Raw genomic sequence first — 20447 nt, 5'->3', positions numbered from 1 at the left:
GCAGCACTCCCCATTCCAGCACAATTTGTTGAATGGCCAATTGTCACATACAGAATGATATTGAGTCAGCCCAAACTGAGCAATGACTCTGCCTTCTCCTATCCCAGCATCCAATATGACATGGAGGCCTCAACTTGAGCGATGCTGCACCTGAACCTCAGAGTTCACACTTGTCTTTGCAGATAGATATGCGAGGTGGTGAGGGCCATTAAGGGTGTTTTACTTCACCTCTTAATAGCCTAGCTTTAAGCACAGCAGGCAAAATTGAAATTAATTTATGCTAGGAATTATAATAAAAGAAAAAAAAAAATCCTGATGTTTCTTTGGGGTCGCTGCTCCATACCGCAAAAACTCCCCATCTGCTGGGCCTCCTTTACTTGTATTAGGAGAGATGTTTTTGTCTCAGAAAGCTGTATCTCTTTAACTGAGGAGAAAGTGGACTAGTCAGTTCATTTGTACCATCTAGTGACTGCCAATGAAAAGCAGAGTGGGTACAGTGCTTGTTGCCCATTATGTTCTGGGTGCAAGTGCTGCTAACGTGAAGGAAGCTTTTCTGCAGTTACTGGGACCAATTAAAGGTGAGAACCAGTCCGGCAAGAAGTGCACTTTCATTACAGACAACACTCGGACGTAAGCTCAGAACTGTTGATGCAAAAAGGGAGTGCTGGGAGGGCAGCTGGATGACGCATTGGGCATCAAAGAGTTTGCATTCCAGCTTTATGAAAGCGTACCCACATTCTTTTTTTTAAAACAATTAGTTTTATTATTACCATTGAAACATCACAGCGTGCAAGCGATACAATTCAATGTCATGGTAGTCTGGCATACACTACATACAGGTCTATATCATCACATGCTATGTACTATACAGTGAACATTAGCGTATCAGGGTGTTGATTAACCCAGGGACAAGTGTACCCACAGCGTAGGTGGTTCACATATGTTGCCCCTGTATGTGTTCCATGTCCCCCATATTTGTATCCATTTTCTAGGGCAGCCTCGTGGTACATATACTGTTTTTTCTCGATACATGCACCAGTCCATGTCCCCTTCCCACTCAATAGTGTTGGAGTTGTGTACACCCTCATCTCCGTGCAACATCCCTCTTAGCAATCCTAGGGGCACCCAAGCTTTCTCTTTGCTACCCGGGTCCATTGGTTCTCATATATTTAAGAGGCAGTGTTTGGCTTCCATAGCTATTGTCTGTTCCATAACTACCCCCATACATGAATGAACCACTTTCCAATATCTAATAATATGCGGGCATTCCCATATTATATGAAATAAGGTGCCTTCCTGGCCACATCGTCGTCAACAACCAGTCTCATCTCCATATCCCATCCTAACCAATGTTGGTCAAGTGACATAAATCCTGTGGAGTATTTTCAATTGCACCAACTTCAACTTAGAGGAGATTGCCCCCTCCCTCTGGAATGCTAGTGCCTCCATCCATTCGACTTCGTCAAGTTCAGCTAGGTCACTTTACCCGAAGTGGCAGGAGGGGATCAGGGGAATGATTGATAAGTTTCACGTTGGTGTTGGAGTTTGAGATCTGGAAAGAGATTCTCACCTCTCTCATTCTAAGGTATGGAGCTGACTAGAACCTAGAAGGGACTCTTGGCACCTGAAACTTAGTATATACACCATACTATAGAAAACAGCACCTACTTTTTACCTCGTACTGCACTTGGGTTAGGTACACTGGGGTAGAACTATTTAGAAGCATCAGACGAGTATCCACTTTGTAGCCGGTGTTATTTATATATGAATATGTCATAGCTAAAAGACAATGCAATTGCAGTATTATTTCTTCCTACTGCTTACGCTGTGCATATTATATCTTGTTTACTGTCTAACGATTGCAACAGCTCATGTCTCTTACACTAGAATTAAGACTGTTCAAGAAATCCTGTTATTGAAATGCCCTTCTGTCTATTTCTGTGTAACTCTGAAGAAACTAAGCATGCACGATTGACTGAGTGAAACTGTTATCTATTGTTTCCACAATTCTAATGCTGTTCCGATTTTAAGGGAAACAAAGTTGTCATGTTTATGTGGTTGTCATAAACTACTCCCTTCTTGTTTATTTGAGAAGCTTCTAGTGACCTCTGAGTTAGCTGGAACACACAGTAATTAAGTTTAATGTACTCTATAGACCGACCTCAGTCCTATGCCAAAACTATAGTGTATATTATTCCAATGCGCAGAGCCTATAAGGAAAATAGGAACTACAACACATGGCGCCCAAAGGTTTGTTAAGGCACTAATTTAACGCTAGATACTGAAGTAACTCAGTCGTGCTTTTCTCAGGGACCCCTACTCATAATACTCCATAAGACGTCTGGAGTGGGTAGGGTTAATATCTGCCATAGCTGAGTAGGACGAGAATCCTATGTATGAGCTGTTTGGTTTGTTCAATGTTAAAGGATACAGTGTTCCAAAATATTGTGCACCTTATCTTTGTTTCCTTGAAACGTTTTCTACATTTTCAAAAAACAATGTCCACTAACAGGGATATTGTAAACGTGACTGAACAAGTCGCAACTGGTTTTAATCTTACAGGGTTAATTGAAACCGGTGTGAACAGAACAGAATTCAATTTTATTTAAATATGATTTTGGAACTCCGTAGAGATCCACATATTATACAATAACAAGCAAAATATAATAAAATGAAACCATATATAAACAAAAAAAATACACAGTACAAATAGATAAAGATTACATACCATTCGTCTAATACAAATCTAAGAAGCATTTAAAAAAGTTGAAGATTCTGTTACAAAAGATTCCATTAGGAGGACTAAAGATGGCATCTATCAGAGATTTTGCAGATAAAATACTAAACTGAACGCATACTGGTTTTATCCAGAGGCGACGGTAAGCCATTAATGCTGGACAGACCAACAGGACGTGTATAGAGTCTTGAACTGAGAGATTGCAGAAATTACATACATTGGATATGCCATGCCATTTGGCCAACAACTTATTCAGGGGAAGAAGATCCTGCCTAAGAAGCAGCCAAAAGCGGCGTAAACCGTGAGGTATGTTCCAGGTCACGTAAGGTTGTACTTGTCTGGGTAAACAAGAAATAACAGCCTGTGTAGCCCCTTTCTTTTGTATGATCAAGTTGCGGTCCCTTTCGTAACTTAGCTTCCATGTGGCTTGTTTTAGTGTTAATTTTAATTGGTACATGGAAAGGTCTAAAAGAGAGGCTTCCTCCAAGTCCAAGAGATTAATGGCCTTCCTATAATTCTTTATAAGAATCGAATATTCTTTTAAGGGGCCCATCAATTCTTTTGTAATAAGGGACCTTAGAGTGGCTGGCTTTCCTTTGATCAAACAAATAACCCAGCGAATAACTCCTGCTAGGCCCTGTGCCCAGCTGCTTCTTAAACCGAGTTCTAAACGCAGGGCTGCTGCACTACAACTGTTATTAACCGAGGTTAAGTTTCTCAGGAGGGTACCCTCGATAGTATCCAAGAAACCCCATTCGACTAAGTCGATTAGTTCTACACCGTAAAGCAGAGTCGGGGGGACTTTTGCCCGAAAAGCCTCCAGCAGGTGAACAAAATGTCTCTTGCCTGTAGATTTATACAATGCTCTTAGGCCGTTTCCCTGAGACTTTGCCTTACGGGAACTGTTTTCTATGTGGGATTTGTTGCTCAAGATGCTATTGACAACCTTACCCAGGAAAACATATGTTTTTACTCTTTCCAATTTTTGGCCTCCCAGTTCCCAGCTAATGTGTTCCAGCTTCAATTTATTTCGTCCCTCCATACACATTATCTTTCTTTTGGAGATGTTTATTTTCAGGAAGTGCTCTTCAGAAAAATTGTGTAATGAATGCAGGCGGTTATTAAGACCTTTTGGAGTAAGGTCTAGGATTAAAATATCGTCCGCATACATTAGACAAGAGATATATCTATCTCCCAGACGTGGCGCAATTCCTTCGCATGCAGATATAATAAGGGGAAGGTCGCTAACATAAAGGGAGAATAAAAGGGGAGCTAAAAGACAGCCCTGTTTAAGGCCGTTCGCCGAAGGGATCAGCTGGGATAGGCCCCTTTCTCCCCCCAACAGCACTTTGCACCACGTATTATCGTGCAGATCCTGTACCAAACATAAGAGTCTATGAGGCATTCCCAAGGCATTTAGTTTTCTCCACAATACCTGTCGGTCGACCTTATCAAAGGCCGTGGAGAAATCTATGAATGCCGCATAGACTCTCCCCTTTCTAGCTCCTATGTATTTGTCGATTATTACCTGGAGGGCGGTTAAATTGTCTAAGGTCCCATGGTTTTTCCTGAAGCCTGTCTGCTCGAGTGGAAGAATATTTGAAGACTCCACCCATGCATTTATTCGTTTGAGCAGACATCTTGTGAAAACTTTGCCGATTGCATCCAGCAATGCAATCTGGCGATAGTTCTGAGGGGATAGACGATCCCCCTTTTTGAACAATGGAACCAGGATACTTCCCTTCCAGGAGGGTAAGACCTTACCTCTTAACAGACAAATGTTGAAAATTGGACAGAGGAGCTTGCTCCATTTGGTCCTGTTCGGTTTTAATACATTAATGGGCAATTCATCTGGACCCATAGCCTCTGAACGTCTCATTTCCCCAATAGCTAAATCTATATCCTTTTCTGAGAAAGGCTCTATAGTCAAATTCATTTCCATGTGCCATACTTGGGGAGTCACAGTATTATTGCTTGCATAAAGGTTAGAGACAAAGTCCCTCCATATTTGTTCCTCGATAGGGATGGGTAGCGGGCTAATTCTCAGTCCACACCCCTCACCTATAAAGGACCAAAATTGCCTCATTTCCCCGTTAGAAGCAGCTTCTCTTATTTTTACCCAGATGGCATCCTCTTTTTCTTTGCGTAGTGAGACTAAGAGCCTTCTCCTTTTCCTTTTTAGCGTTGTTATTTGCCGTGTTATAGCACTTGTTCTATTTAAATATTGGGCCCTTATTAATTTGTTAAGTTCTATGTTGAGCAGTCTCAGAGGGCAAGGGAATATGCCAATGGACTTTTTCTTATTCAGCTTTTTTGCCCCTGTTATCACTGACTTCAAAAACAGGGAGAAATTTTCAATTTCACAACCATGCCAGGAGGGAAGCTCCGATATTGCTACATCGAGCATAGCTTCCAGATTTCGATGTGCCCTTGCGTTCCAGTAGCACCTTCCTGACTTGGTACCAAAATTTGTTTGATCGCTATTCAAAGTCCATTGATCACATTTGGGAGGGTTTACATTCATCGAGATGGAGAGGATTCTGTGATCACTTAATGGTGTGTCGATCACAACGATATCCTTTAACAACTCGAATGATTGGGTCCCTAATATTACATAATCAATAATTGATTCCCCTTGATAGGATTTGTGTGTGAAATTAGCTGGGGAATCCGAAGGGAGTCTCCCGTTTGCAATAATCCCATCCGTTTCTGCCAACTCATTTAATAGTTGTTTGCCCCGTTTATTTGTTTTTATATTTTCTGGGAACGTTGCTCGAGGAATATGGAAGGTCTCTTCTCTCATTTTGTCGCAGAATAAGTTTAAGCTAAAGTTGGAGATCTTACAGTTCAAGTCCCCAACTAGAATGATAACCGTTCTTGGATCTTTCTCCTTTATACTCTGGATAAGGAGGAAGATCTTTTTTAAAATTACATTAAAACCAGCTTCTGGAGGTATGTAGGCATTTATCAAAGCCAGACGGTTACCAGCTAAAGGATTACCTGACCCGAATAAAGTTACTACCTGAAAAAGGTTACTTGGGTCCATAAGATGCTCGTATTCCCAATTTATACGGTTTGATAAAAGGCAAGCTATACCCCCACTGGCGTGTCCTTTTTTATTTGCTGTGGCGCTACCTTCCAGTACATAATAATCCTTCCCTATTTGGATATTATCACTGCACCAAGTCTCCTGGAGGAATATTATATTTGCTTCTAGGGACAAAAGGAATGCTGTTTTCTCCGAACTATTTTTTAAACCCGCCGCATTCCAAGATATTATGGATAGTTCTTTGCTAAAGATACGGGTTAGATAATTGTTTACTTGAGGATTTTTCGGTGAGTACCCTAGGGAGCCAGTTCCATTGGTCATTTTCTTCTCCGGTAGTAATTTGATTAGAAAACAGGGTAGGATTAACGTAAGATACTACCCGAGAATCCTTAGACTTCCTTATTTTTAATTCTGTGATTTCACCCACCTTATTTATATTACCTGTAGCAGCTTGCAGCAAAGAGAAAGGGGGTTTCTGTTGATTTTGAACTTTGGGAACATTGATTTGTCTAGTTTGCGTTAACACTGGGATTACATCTATTCCTCTGCTCTGCAGATCTTCTGCGCGTTGCAGAATAAGATTAGCTACTAGTTTGGAATGAAACTTCACCCTAGTTATCATCCCCACTTCTGATTTTAATAATTGGACTCTCTCTAGATCGGCTGATTGTATGAGCTTCAGGTTGGCAGATTCTTGAAAGTATTTAAGCAAGAGGGATCTATTCAAGATGCATTCAGCATCGAAGAGGGGAGGAAATTCTACCCATACAGTGTCTATATTTTTCTCCTTAGAATCTTTTGGAGAGACACCTCTTGCGGGTGCTCCCAGAAAAGCAGTTGCAAAGGGATTAAGTGATGGAGCTACTTGGGCAGGGGAGTTTTGCTCATGTCTTAAGGAAGTTAATTTATGTGCCTCCTTGGAATCTTTTGAAGAGGCACCTCCTGCAGCTGCTCCCAACGAAGCGGTTGCAAAGGGGTTAAGTGATAGAGCTACTTGGGCAGGGGGATTTTGCTCATGTCCTAAGGATGTTAAATTATGTGCCACAATTATATCCCTGTTGTTAAAAACTTGCTGACCACGGGTATTTATGTCGGTTGTTAATAATGGAGGAGATGTGGAGATAGGTAATAATGCTGGTGTAGCCAGAGGCGGAGGGGCGATATTTTTGTTAGTAATCTTATTTTCGAGATTTTTATCTTTTTCAGCTGCCACCTGAACTTGATATATCTCGTTCTGTAAAGGAGAATTTAGGTGTTTTCTAAAGAGAACTTTCCTCCGCCTATTTTTTTCTATTCGTCTCAATAATTTCCTCTTATTCTTTCCGTTCTTTTTTATTATCTCAGTTTTCCCTTTATTACTGTTCTCTTCCAGGATAGCTTCCGCCTCTATATCCCTATCTCCCTGTTGCTTCTTAAAGATGGGGAAAAGGTCATTCCCAGTTTTTAGCAGGAGTTCCCCATAAGTTTTAATTTCAGAATCATTAACTAGAGAGCCGTTTAGGGGGGGTGAGGGTAGGATGACACTTATTTTTTCATCCTCATGTGCTTTTTTTGTAGTAATGTTAACTGCTAATGATTGGTCTTTTATTCCTGCCTTATCAGGAGCTGAAGATAGAAGAGAGGGCACCTTCAGGTCCTCATCCTTCTCTTTTTGGGTCCTCAACAAGACTTTTAAGATTTGGTTCACTGTGTCAAGTACGCAGTCAGATCCCCCCACAAATTTTTCCAGTAATTGCAAAATGGATGACAATAAATGTTCTAATATGTGAAGGGAATCAGAGAAAGGTTTATCAGTTCCCTTACATTGAAATGTATTTATCCCGGTCAGGTTTAAATTGGGACTCGTGGAAAAATTTGAGTGTGAAGACTTAGAGGGGGTGCTGCTGTATAGATGTAAACCAGCATGGTTCGACATTACCGGGGTACTCTGGTGTATCTCGGCTTTTGTCGGAACAGTCTCTAAATACCGTTGACATAAGTCTTTGTCTAAGATCATTGGAGACAACCCATTGTTAAAAGACCCTTTTGTTGGTGATATGTTTATTGTCTGGGGGTCTTCATCAAGTGGAATTATCCCAATATGTGGATTATCTTGTTCTATATCATTTTTTGTTTTTATGACTACCTCTGGTACAAAGTCAGTGTTGTTTTTCATTGTGGAAAATAAGGGAGGAGAAAAACCGCACTTGGGGGATAATGGTGCTGCTCTTGTTGCCCCTGAACTCTTTTCCACAAATACCTTATTGATTTCAGGCAACTCCTGCGGGTTATCGGGGACAGTGTCTAAATGAATAGCTTCAGAGTCCTTAATGTCCTCTGGCTTATTGTCCGTTCCTGAAACTTTATTCTTACCTCTTTCCCACAGGTTGAAAAGCTGACAAGTACTTTTCAAATTAGAAGCCTGACTAAGTTTATTGCGGAGAGGATTCGATCTGGTTTTTGTGCCTGATCTTCCTAACAGTATTTTCCCAGACCTTAGTTTCCTTGTCATCATCACAAGCAGAAAATGGGAGCAGTTAAACAGTGTAAAACAAATTGATTATTAGTGCACCTAAACTGAACTGTTTGGTGGATTTACTAAGATCTGGGGAACGAGAACTGAGCCTATATCAAATAGACTATATCTACAGATTCAGTGGGAACAGTACATTCATTCAATAACATTTCACAAGAAAGACATAGAGGGCATAACAATATTTATGTTACTAAGTGTTAGAGGACTGGCCTAGCCTGGCCTTCTCGTGCCTCTGAGGGCCTCAGAGGGCCCGCCCTTGTCCCGGGCTTCTCCCGGCGCACTCCCGCGCGCTCCCGTGCCGCGGGACTTAGAGGATGGTTTATAGTAGGGGCAAGAGGGGAGGAGCCAGCAGGGAGAGTGTCGCAGCTGATGGTAATGCAGAGGGTCAGGCGCTCCGGGGACTTGGAGTCCTGCGCCTGCCCTCGCTCGCAGCCCTGCACCTACCGCCGCCCCAAGAAGGAATTCTGCCTGTTCAGAGATTTGGCTCACAGAGTCTCAATGTCCCAAACCAACAAACAGCACGGGCCAGAAATGCTGCTGGCGAAGTGGGACCCGCGTAGCGGGTACCGCGAGGAGTTGAGGAAAAGAGAAGAGCAATCCGCAGTGAAGGTGCTCGCAGTCTCTGACCTTAGCAAGTAGCAAGAAAAGGTGAGCAATCCGATGTAATCCACAGGCACAGAAGGTTTTAGCAGCGCTGAGGCGGGGGAGGAGCCAGCAGGGAGAGCGTCGCAGCTGATGGTAATGCAGAGGGTCAGGCGCTCCTGGGACTTGGAGTCCTGCGCCTGCCCTCGCTCGCAGCCCTGCACCTACCGCCGCCCCAAGAAGGAATTCTGCCTGTTCAGAGATTTGGCTCACAGAGTCTCAATGTCCCAAACCAACAAACAGCACGGGCCAGAAATGCTGCTGGCGAAGCGGGACCCGCGTAGCGGGTACCGCGAGGAGTTGAGGAAAAGAGAAGAGCAATCCGCAGTGAAGGTGCTCGCAGTATTTGACCTTAGCAAGTAGCAAGAAAAGGTGAGCAATCCCGGTGTGAGTGTTATACACATCCCTCCAAACTTAAGGAAAGCCATCACGCTAAAACTTTTAAAACATGGCCTAACACCAAGAGGTGGTAGGGCAGTTATTGTGATAGAGGCACATTAATCTTTTCAGACAGAGGTATTCTATTATGGATTACATTCCCAGAATCAAATCCAGTAACGAAAATGGTTCACTTCTTCAAAGAAGATGAACCACCTGAGGAATACATTCCCTTCGAGGATGTTGAAATTCCACTCACATACCAGGATCATCAGCTCTGGTTCAAAGGCGCCCACAAAGGCGCCCTAAAACATTACAATCACATTACCAGGCTCGGTACACTAGGTAGACCAGGAGCAACATGGCCAATTTTAGCCGGCTACACACCTCATCCTGACATTGAAGAAATGTCAAACGATGAATTACTCACTCAACTCAGGGTTAATAAAAATTTACAGACAATTAGTCCAATATGGCATGCAGACTTTCACAGTCCAACCACCATTAACCATTCCAAATCAAACCCCTCACCAGGGGAATGCACTAAAAATTAATCCACAGACTTTACACGCAGTCATGGGTAAAATGCCCACAAAACGTGAAAGAATTCCATTCTGGATAGCTAAAAAATTGCACAAATTGAAGCAGTATTTTCCAATACTAGCCCTTATGAGAAGCACAGAATCCTAACAATCTGTTTACCAATGGGGATCACACCACATCTGGAAGACTGCACCACTTTGGGCATAGTCTTTGCTGCCATTTATACTAAAACACATGGTGTTCCATCCATAGCAGTAATACCTGATGTCCTGAAACAAATTCAAATGAATACGGGACAGAGCCTATTCTGAATATAGGTATGAAATTACTGAAAAACTTCGACCAGGTCTCAACCATAATATTATCTAATATTAAAGGAGAGGCTGCATCAGTGGCTATCCGCCAGCGATTAAGGGAATTTGATGTAACAGAATAACAGCAAGAACTAGCCAGAATAGAAAAATCCTTTGAAGAATTGGGCAGAGACTGTTTGGGAAGAAAACCACTTACACCACACCTGTCTGAAAGTTCTGAGAAGGACTCTATTAAACACAATCCTACATCTTCTAAAAAGAAGTGGGATGATAACGAATAATATTAAAAAGAGAAACGTTCTCAATCCCGTGGTAGATCTCCTCAAAAGGAACCCTCTGAAAGGAGGTATAACCTCAGGAATAGGGATCATTTAAAAAACCTGACCGGTATCAAGATACTGATACATGTTCCTCTCGTACCTTTCAGACATCTTCACAGACATCCGAAAGAAGAGGATGGTCAGAACACAAAGAAGAACGCTTGAAGTCCAAAGACGATCAACACGTTCAGAAAAACAAACCAAAACCTCAGTTCACTAAGAAACAAGCATTAAAAATGCAATAGGACTCACCTTTAATTAAGTTAAAGCCATTGGCTTTAACTTAATAAAAAGCTTGTTAATTTTCGCAATTGGCTAGTCCCCTTTCATTTTTTCCCCTTCTCCTTTTTTAAAATATTTATTTTTATTTTTTTAGAACATCCTGTAACTCCCAAGACAGTGCCACCTGGCAACTTGCTTGCTGTTCACTTCATTTCATCTGCAGTGTACTGCAACTGCTTCTTAACAGGGCAGCTATTTTGGAATGGTATTGTCCAGTGTTTTTAATTGCTATACTAGTACAAGATGGCTGTTATGTTTAGAAGTATTAGGTCAGGCATCTTGGATCAGTACAATAATGATACAGTATGCATGATACCATTCCAGTTTAGCCACTCACTGCGATATTTACTTTTTTTCCTCATGTTTTTATTATTTTCAAGTCAGACTTCTTCGAAATACAATAATCATGATATTCAAATAAGAGCAAAAAGGGGAAGGAGAAACAGAGAAAAAACAACAAAAGAATCCATAGTCAAAAAAGGTAGCATGCCTAATCTAAAGCTCGAGAGATAGTTACATTTTTTTTTAAAAAAAAGAGAATCTCCAACTGGAGACGTAGATAAGAAAAATACATAATTATTCACTGTTAACGCTTTAGAAATCCCAACTGAGATTAATCCTGAATTTATCAAACTTTTTCAGCGAGGAACGACTGCCAACTTTAAACAAGGGTAATTCGGACTCATAGGTCTGATGGATGAGTGTACACCGTTCAACTGCTTTTGGAGGAGTCACAGAGACCCATGAACTTGCAATACATACCCAGGCACAGACTAGCATTTTCGTAACTATGCGCTGGTTACCCCCCTCATACTCAAATTTATCTCCCAACATTATATCTTTATTAGATAATAAAACTTGATGTCACGAGCTAGACTACATGAACTTAATCCCAAGCCCAAAATTCATGTAAAACGGGCCATAACACAAACATATGTAAAATCGAAGCAGCTCGAACGTTACACTTGGGGCATTTGGCCTTATCAGAGACCGTTTCACTCCCCTTCTACAGATTTTATCTTGAGTGTAATATAAAAAGAAGACTTTCCGCAGCTGTTGTAGCCTTAAATTCATAAATTAATCTGAATTCCTGAGACTAGGATCTCAGATGAGAGCCGCCGACTTCACTTTGCTGCCAGTAGCACAGCGTCATCTTTGAGATTCGGAGAAAGGCCTTGGTAGACCGTACTGATCAATGGTCTCCTGCCTGATTTATTTATTAATTTATTTATTTATTTATTTTGTGTACTTATAGAGCGCAGTCCTGTCACCCAAAGGGCATCCTGGCGCTTTGAACTTCGAGCGATTGCACTTTTCACTGCTCAGACAATTTTAGGAAAAAAGTGCGTTTTTAACGCTTTCCTGAACGGAAAGTAGTCCCTGTGGCTTCTCAAAGAGAGTGGCAGGGAGTTCCAAAGTTTGGCCGCTGCCACACTGAATGAGCGGCCGCCCATCCTAACTCTCTGAAACCTCTGGACTACAAGCAGTTGTGCCGAAGAAGAGCGGAGGGGCCGCGAGGCAGAGTACCAAGCAAACATATTCTGCAGAGGTACTGGGCCCTGTTGATGTACTGCCTTAAACACCAGACACGCGGCTTTATACAGCACTCTCAGGTGTACCGGGAGCCAATGTAGATCTCTTAAAGCTAGAGTAGAAGAGCTAGACCTAGGGCGGGAAAGAGCCAGCTTGGCGGCCATATTCTGCACCCGTTGTAACTTCCCCAGCATATTTTTTGGGGCCTCCAGAAGTAGCGTATTACAGTAGTCTAGATGACTTAGTATGGTACCGCGAACTACTTCCGGCCTGGCCTGGGCGGGGAGAAGGGGCAGAACTTTACGCAACATGCGTAATAGCATCATGCACGTAGAAATGGTTTTATTGACGTGCATGTCAAGCTGTAAATTTGGGCCTAAGATCACCCCAAGTCACGAGCTGATTCCGCCGCCGACACTGGCTCGGGAAAGGTGGCAGGCCAAAAGTTCTCTGGAAGTACCCGCGGAATCCGATCTATGGAACAATAGAGCACCTCCGTCTTTGAGCTGTTAAATTGTAAGGAGTTGGCCCGTAGCCAGTCCGTTGTGGCTGCCATACAGCGATGAAATGTCTCCAGCGAGACCGCACTGTTTCCTTCCAGAGAAAAGACCAGGTGGGTGTCGTCGGCATAATTAAAAGCCGAGACACCAAAAGATTTTATAACCTGGACCAGGGGGCAAAGGTACAGATTAAAAAGTATAGGGCTGATGGCCGAGCCCTGTGGGACCCCCTGCCCTACTTTCCTTGGCTCAGAGCGAAATGGATGGAGCGAGACCAACTGTTGCCGGCTGCCAAGATAGGAAATCAGCCAGTCTCTTGCACCCTCTGTGACCCCACACTCCTCTAGTCTCCTGATGAGGGTCCGATGGCAAACCGTATCGAACGCGGCCGACATGTCGAGCAGCACTAAAAAGGCTGCCCGACCACTGTCGACACGCGAACGAAGATTGTCCAGTACGGTTACCAGTGCGGACTCCGTCCCGTGCCCGGGGCGGAAGCCAAACTGTGCCTCATCGAACCATCCGATATTCTCCAGGAAGCCTGAGAGTGAGCGGGTCACCCATTTTTCCATGATCTTAATAGGAAAAGGGAGCAAGGAGATTGGCCTATAGTTGGAAAGGCAGGCAGGGTCCAACGTTGGTTTCTTGAGCAGAGGTGACACTACTGCTAGCTTCCAGCACTCGGGAACAGATGCCAACTCCAAAGACTGGAGACAGATGGAGTACAAAGGCTGAAAAAGTTCCGCGTGGAAAACCTTCCAGAATTTGGGAGGCAGTGGGTCAAGCGGAGAGCCCGAGGACACCGTATGTGCCAGGCTGCAGAATTCCTCAAAGGAGGGACAAGGAAAGAGTCTTAGTTGGGGTCGACTGGGGGAAGTATCCGGAGCTCCCAAACAAAGAACTGGGTCACTCGGCTGGGGTCGACTGGGTGATCCGTCCGGAGCTCCCAGACTAGGGCCAGGGGCACCCGTCTGGGGTCGACTGGGCGGGCCAACTGGAGCTCCCAAGCCGAGAGCTCCCAGTAAGAGAGCTGAGTCAGTCGGCTGGGGTCGACTGGGTAACCCGTTCGGAGCTCCCAAGCCAAGGCTAGTACCACCTGGCCGGGGTCGACTGAACGGGCTAACCGGAGCTCCCAAGCCGGGAGCAGCGAGCAAAGAGTTTTTTAAGCCCTCTAAGATCTTTGCAGTCTTCTCCTCAAAAGCACCCGCCAGGGAGTCGCACAGGGCCTGCGACGCAAGGACCGTGTTAGCCACACACACAGGGTGGGACAAGTCCCTGACAATTTTAAACAGGGCTTGAGATTTATTTGGCGCCTGGTTCAAGGTGGATTCCAGAAAAGCCGCCTTGGCCAGCTTAATCTGCGCCTTGTAGCCCTGCAGTGCGAGCCTGAACGAGGCCTTTGCTGAGGTTGAATACTGCTTCCTCCAAGCTCTCTCAGCACGTTTGCAGCTCAACTTCAACTGTCGTAGCTCTTCCGTGTACCAGGGAAAAGCCCGGTTCACTCTCCCTCGAGACTTACGAAGGGGCACAACCTTGTCTAGTGTGTCGGTAATGGACCGGCACAGAGTAAGATAACTTTCCTCCACCGAGTTACTCAAACAGAAGTTGTCTGGTAATGTTAGTACGCAAGCGCTGAGCCTTCCATGTCAAGTGAATATTGAAATCTCAACTGGATATAGTCCCTTACTTGTAAATACTTTTTAAAAAATGGTGAGGAAGCTTTTACGTTTCTTAGAGTACTGAAAGAGTGAAGGGCATTCAGATCATACAGCTGAACCAGCATGAGAACCCCATGGTGTCCCCAAGCCCTTAAGGTTGAATCTGGAAAAATTGAGGGAAAAGCAGGATTATCCCAGAGCGGTGACCCTGACCCTGCTCGCAGGCCAGGTCGCTCCCCCTCTGTCGCTCAGCTCCTCCTGCTGCGCTAGTGCTCCCGCTGCTTCTCCGTGGCGCTGTGAGGTGCGGGTTCGATCCCACAGTGCCTGACTGCCGCCCGCCTTCGGTTTCTCCCTGCTGCCCAGTGTTCTGCCCCATTTCGCATAACTTACTGTTTGGTTTGTGTAATTTACTGTTGTGTGCCTTTTTTTGCCCTGTTTTTTCTCTTTTTTCCTTTGCCTTTTTTCTTCCCCCCCTCTCCTGCTGCCTCTCCGAGCCCTCCCCCTCTTTTTTCTGTAACCCCTGTCTGGTCCCGCCGCTGATCCCCGGCGGCCCGCCCCCCTTGTTGTCCATTCGCCGTCCCGCCTCCCAGCTGCTCCTCCCTCCCTCCCGCCTTATCATGGAGGCCGCTGCGCGGCCGGCGCGCCGAAGGCAAGCCCATCTGCGCCCAGCGCCAGAACTCCTGGACCCCGCGAACGCCACAACACCAGAATCCACCACGACGCCAGCACCCTCCACGCACTCAACGCCGAAACCACACCTGCTTCCAGGCAGCCCCGAAACGGACCCACGGACCCTTCCACTGCCTCACCTGCAGCTTCACCTGCGACAGAACCATCAAATCTCCAAGGACTGGACCCAACCACCTCCCCTGCATACTCCTCAACACCCGCTCTGCACGCAAACAAGCCGTCGAGCTCTGGGGTCGGATCAACACCTCCGACCCAGAAGTGGCCTTCCTGATCGAGACCTGGTGGAACGACTCCTCGGCGCCCGACATCTCCATAGCCATCCAGGATGGCTACAAGATCACCCGCAGGGATCGGCCCAACGGAATCGGAGGAGGAATTGCCATCATCCACAAGTCCACCCTCAAGGTCGCCACCCACGCAGACGACACCCTCAACACCGCCGAACACCTGCACTTTCGGATCCACACCGACCCCAACACCACCCTCAGAGGAACACTCATCTACAGACCCCCCGGGCTCAGTTCAGCGACTCCATTGCTGACCTGGCCAGCACCCACGCACTCGCCTCCACGGACTATATCATCCTCGGGGACCTGAACGTCCACCTCGAAGCAACAACAACGCCAACTCCGCCACCTTGATCGACAACCTTGTTAACCTCGGCCTCAGACAACTCGTCACCGCACCTACGCCGCCGGCCACACACTGGACCCAGTCTTCTCGACAGGCCCCCACGTCCCCTTCGACCACACCACCGAACTCCACTGGACCGACCACCGCTGCACCGACCACCGCTGCATCCATTTCACCTTCAAGAAACCAACCACGCACCACCGCACCCAACAGCTACCTCGCCGCAGCTGGAGCAAAGTCACCGACAATCAGCTGATCACCACCCTCGCCCAGGACCCACCCACCGACCCCATCAACCCAGACGCCACAGCCCGCAACCTCAGACAGTGGATCGACGACTGCTCCAACACCCTCGCCCCGCTCAAAAAACCTTCCAACAGCCACGCCAGCAAGAGAGCCACCTGGTTCACCGACGGGCACCAGACCTCCAAACGTGCATGCCGGAAACTGGTGAAGATATGGCTCCACAAACTCACACCGGACAACCACGCAGCCAACAAGGATGCCACCCGCAGACCTCCCCACCTCATCAGATTAGCCAAGAGATCCTCCTTCAAAAACCGCTTGGACAACAACGCACACGACAGCAAAGAGCTCTTCAGCATCATAAAGGAACTCTCCAACCCCAGCGCCAACGACGACATCCCGCCCTCACAAGAACTGTGCGACTCACTAGCCATCTTCTTCCACCGCAAGATCGCTGACATCCACGACAGCCTCAACACGACGACCGCCCCGACTACGCCAGACTCCACCTCCCCTGTAAACCCCACCAGCTCCAACCGCCTGACCTCTTGGTCCAACGTCAACGACGACGAGACACGCAAGGTCATGAACTCCATCCACTCAGGATCTCTGTCAGACCCATGCCCACACAACATATTCAACAAAGCAGACGCAACCATCGCACCCCAACTACGGAAGGACATCAACATCTCCTTCAAAACCGTGACATTCCCAGAAAGCTGGAAGCACGCCGAAATAAACCCTCAAGAACTTTCGGCCCATCTCCCTGCTCCCGTTCCCTGAAAAGGTCATCGAGAAAATCGTCAACATGAAATTGGCCCGCCACCTGGAAGACAACAACATCTTGGTCCCGTCCCAGTCCAGATTCAGACACAACCACAGCACAGAGACAGCCCTAATCGCCGCCACAGACGACATCAGGCGCCAACTAGACAACGGCGAAACATCAGCCCTCATCCTCCTGGACCTGTCAGCCGCCTTCGACACGGTTTTCCATCGCACTCTAAAGACACGCCTCCTAGAAGCCGGAATTCAAGTGAAGGCACTTGACTAGACCACGACCTTCCTCTCAGGCCGAACCCTGAGAGTCCGCCTCCCACCCTTCCGATCTGAAGCCACCAACATTATCTGCGGCGTCCCCCAGGGCTCAATCTTCAGCCCGACGCTTTTCAACGTCTACATGGCTACGGCAACGCACTCTACGCAGGAATCCCAGCCAAACACCTACAACGACTACAACGCATCCATAACGCCTCCGCCCGACTGATCGTCAACGTCCCCCGCCGCAGCCACATCACCACCCACCTGAGAGACCTACACTGGCTCCCTATCGACAAGATGATCACCTTCAAGCTCCTCACCCACGCACACAAAGCACTCCACAACGTTGGACCAGCCTACCTGAACAGCAGACTCGGCTTCCACACCCTCACCCGCCAGCTCCGCTCCTCCAGCCTTGCCGCTGTCCCGCGCATCCAACGTACGACCTCCGGCGGAAGATCCTTCTCCTACCTCTCCGCCAAGACCTGGAACACCCTCCCTACCCACATACGGCAGACCCAATACCTACTTGCCTTCAGAAGACTCCTCAAGATCTGGTTCTTCGAACAGTAGCAGCACCCCCCCTCCCCTCAGCACCTTGAGACCCTCACTGGTAAGTAGCACGCTTCACAAGTACTCTGATTGATTGATATCTTTGTTTAGAAAAGCTATTAAATATTTAAAACAGATCTCCTTCTGCACAGACATGACGATCTAAGTCATAAAGTGCATTATACGTACACAAACCTCCTCTGTCTACATGCCCTGTACCCCATGCTTGGGGGGGGGGGGTGGGAGAAGGGCTATACCAATCAACTGTAATAACATGTATTTATAACTTTAAAAAAACTCTGCAGTGTTCCGATATGAGACCAAGTAGATACGGCAATATATAAACTAGAGAGAATGTGGAGAAAAATGCACGAGTAATCTACAACAGCTGATTGAACACTGCAGTCACTACAAAGGAACTCGAACAGCATCGCACAGGGTGCTCGAGAGCTATTTCTCAGACCGGTAGAATGCTATAGCCCATTATCTAATGGTACTCGAATGGGTTGCGATCCCTTCCTCTTGCAGTGTCGCCTTTCACTGTATGAATGTTTTACTCTCACCATACCTGAAAACTTGCTATTTCATCACAGTACACAGGGGCCACACCTTTGTAAACACGAAATATTGTTCCTCGGTCCATACTAAAGGATATTATGCCCACCTTGCCAATATAATAAGAAGTTGTTGAGGCGCCCAGGAAGAACGGTGAACAAATTCTCCAAGTTTGCCCTATAGTTTTCCTTGTCTGCGGGGGCAAGCCTGTGTCCTCTTTAGATGCCCGTACCCAACAATGTTCCTTCCTTAAGAGATAAGACGTGTAACCCTGTTAAACAATGCAGGATGTTAAGCTCCCCGTAACCGATAATGCTACGTGTCCTACTTCAGAAGAAAGATAAATACTTCAGTGGGCTCAATGTCACAGTACCCCATAAAAGCACGATATCGTGGCAAAAAATGCCAGATCTCGATGATGCCATGCCCAGAAAAAGACACAACTTCACCGACGGTGGCTGATTAGGTTCTGAGTCCACACCCGTCAGACGGTCTAGTCCATAGTCTCTGATGTTATGTTCCAAAGGGTGGTTTTGCCTTTCTCCTTTACCTTAGGATGTTTTGGGCCTCCATGCTCCGATTCTGGTTACTGGAGCAAACCACGGCCACTCGGAGGGGTGAGGCAGGTATTCTACTGTTCCGAGCCTGGGACCTCTGTGACCTAAAACCTCCGGGAGGACTCGACAGCACCACTGCTTCTCACACAAAATGGCGCCGGCAAACTCAGCACAACCGGAAGTGACGCTACCCTGCCAACAGAGGTAGGAACAATGAAAGTACACAGAAATGCCACAGTGCAGAGGAAGAGAATAAATACTACATAAACAAAGTGACTCTATTGGCATTAGAGACAAGTCCCAAACAAGCGCTCGCCAGGCAGCCACAGTTTATTTTTGCATCTCGCTTTCACTTTTAAGTGAAAGCGAGATGCAAAAATAAACATGCGGCCTGCTTTCCTTCTGTTGTGACGATTTCTTGTCTTTATGGGGCCATGTGTTTAAAAACATGGCCCCATAAAGATAAGGAACCTTTTACTTCAGAAGGAGAGCAGGCGAGCCTATCCAAGTTGGACGGCAGAAGAAGAGAAAAGTATACTTCATACAAACCTTTTTTCCAGTGGCTAGCCACCGTTTAGCATAAACGGTGACGCCAGCCAATGGGAAAGAGGGGCAGGGCTTAAAGCCCAATACTGAAGCTCCTTAAAGTCATAAAATCTCGCAGAGCGAGCTGCGCATGTGCGCAGCTGCACTAGCCGAGACCTAAAAAGTAGAAGGTCTGAAGATCAGACATGCCAAGGATTCTGAGAACACAACTCAAGAACGAAGATTCGGCTCAGACAATGCTGGACAGTGTAGCAGAAGTATCAATAGCTCGCCAGAACCTGAAGGAACTTCTGGAGACAGTGGACTTGAATGAGTACATCGCAGTTGACTGTAGACACCATGGTAGTTCTCCACAAAAGATATATGAAATAACACTCCGGATGGAGAGAGACATACCAAGAAAAGTGAAAGCAATCTTTTGGGAAAAACTTTCAAGGGGTTATAATAAACTTCTAGCAGAACAGGACTGTCCACCGGAATTGGTCAGGGAGTGCCCACATGGCGAAGACATCATCATGCCCGCCTTCTCCAACCATGTTCCAATGCATTCAAAATATACTTATGCCAGGAAATGGACAGTAGCCCAGGCCCCAGCATTATATAAAAATCATGTAGGATGAGTATTCCCCTCACCACTAGATCCAGTTAAAAAATCAACCTACTGCACAATGGCAGTACCCAATTAAGCAAGAAGCTAAAAAACAGGTCAGGGAGATCTTAGATCAACTTGAATACCAAGGGGTGATTGAAACATGCACTTCATCAATGAACAATCCTTTGTTTCCTGTTTCCAAAGCTGACCACACATATTGTCTAGTTTTGGATTACAGACACCTGAACACTTGTTCCAAGACATTTGCAGTGCAATATGCACACAGTATAGCATTAATGAATAACATTGTGCATAAAAAATATAAAACCACATTAGACATTTCAAATGATTTCTTTTGTCAAAACATAGCACCTGAAAGTAGGTATTTGACAGCTTTCTCAATAATGGGGACCCAGCGTCACTTTTGTCGACTCCCACAAGGGTCAAAAACAGCCCGGGGTTATTCTCCGCAAGAGTAACTGAAGATTAGACATTGTCATATGTCGAATATATCTATCTGACAGACGATGACCTGGATAGGCACTTGAACAGGGTGAATGCCAT

General features: G+C 46.0%; 1 protein-coding gene across 1 annotated transcript in view; it reads left to right on the top strand.

Annotated features, from left to right (window-relative positions):
* ATG2A (autophagy related 2A) overlaps positions 1-20447 on the top strand; it is a 2120972-nt gene that overhangs the window by 483266 nt on the left and 1617259 nt on the right. The gene's annotated exons all lie outside the window — the stretch shown is intronic.

Source organism: Lissotriton vulgaris, chromosome 9 (genome assembly GCF_964263255.1).
Source record: "Lissotriton vulgaris chromosome 9, aLisVul1.2, whole genome shotgun sequence".
NCBI lineage: Eukaryota > Metazoa > Chordata > Amphibia > Caudata > Salamandridae > Lissotriton > Lissotriton vulgaris.
This window is presented reverse-complemented; position numbering and strand designations above follow the sequence as displayed.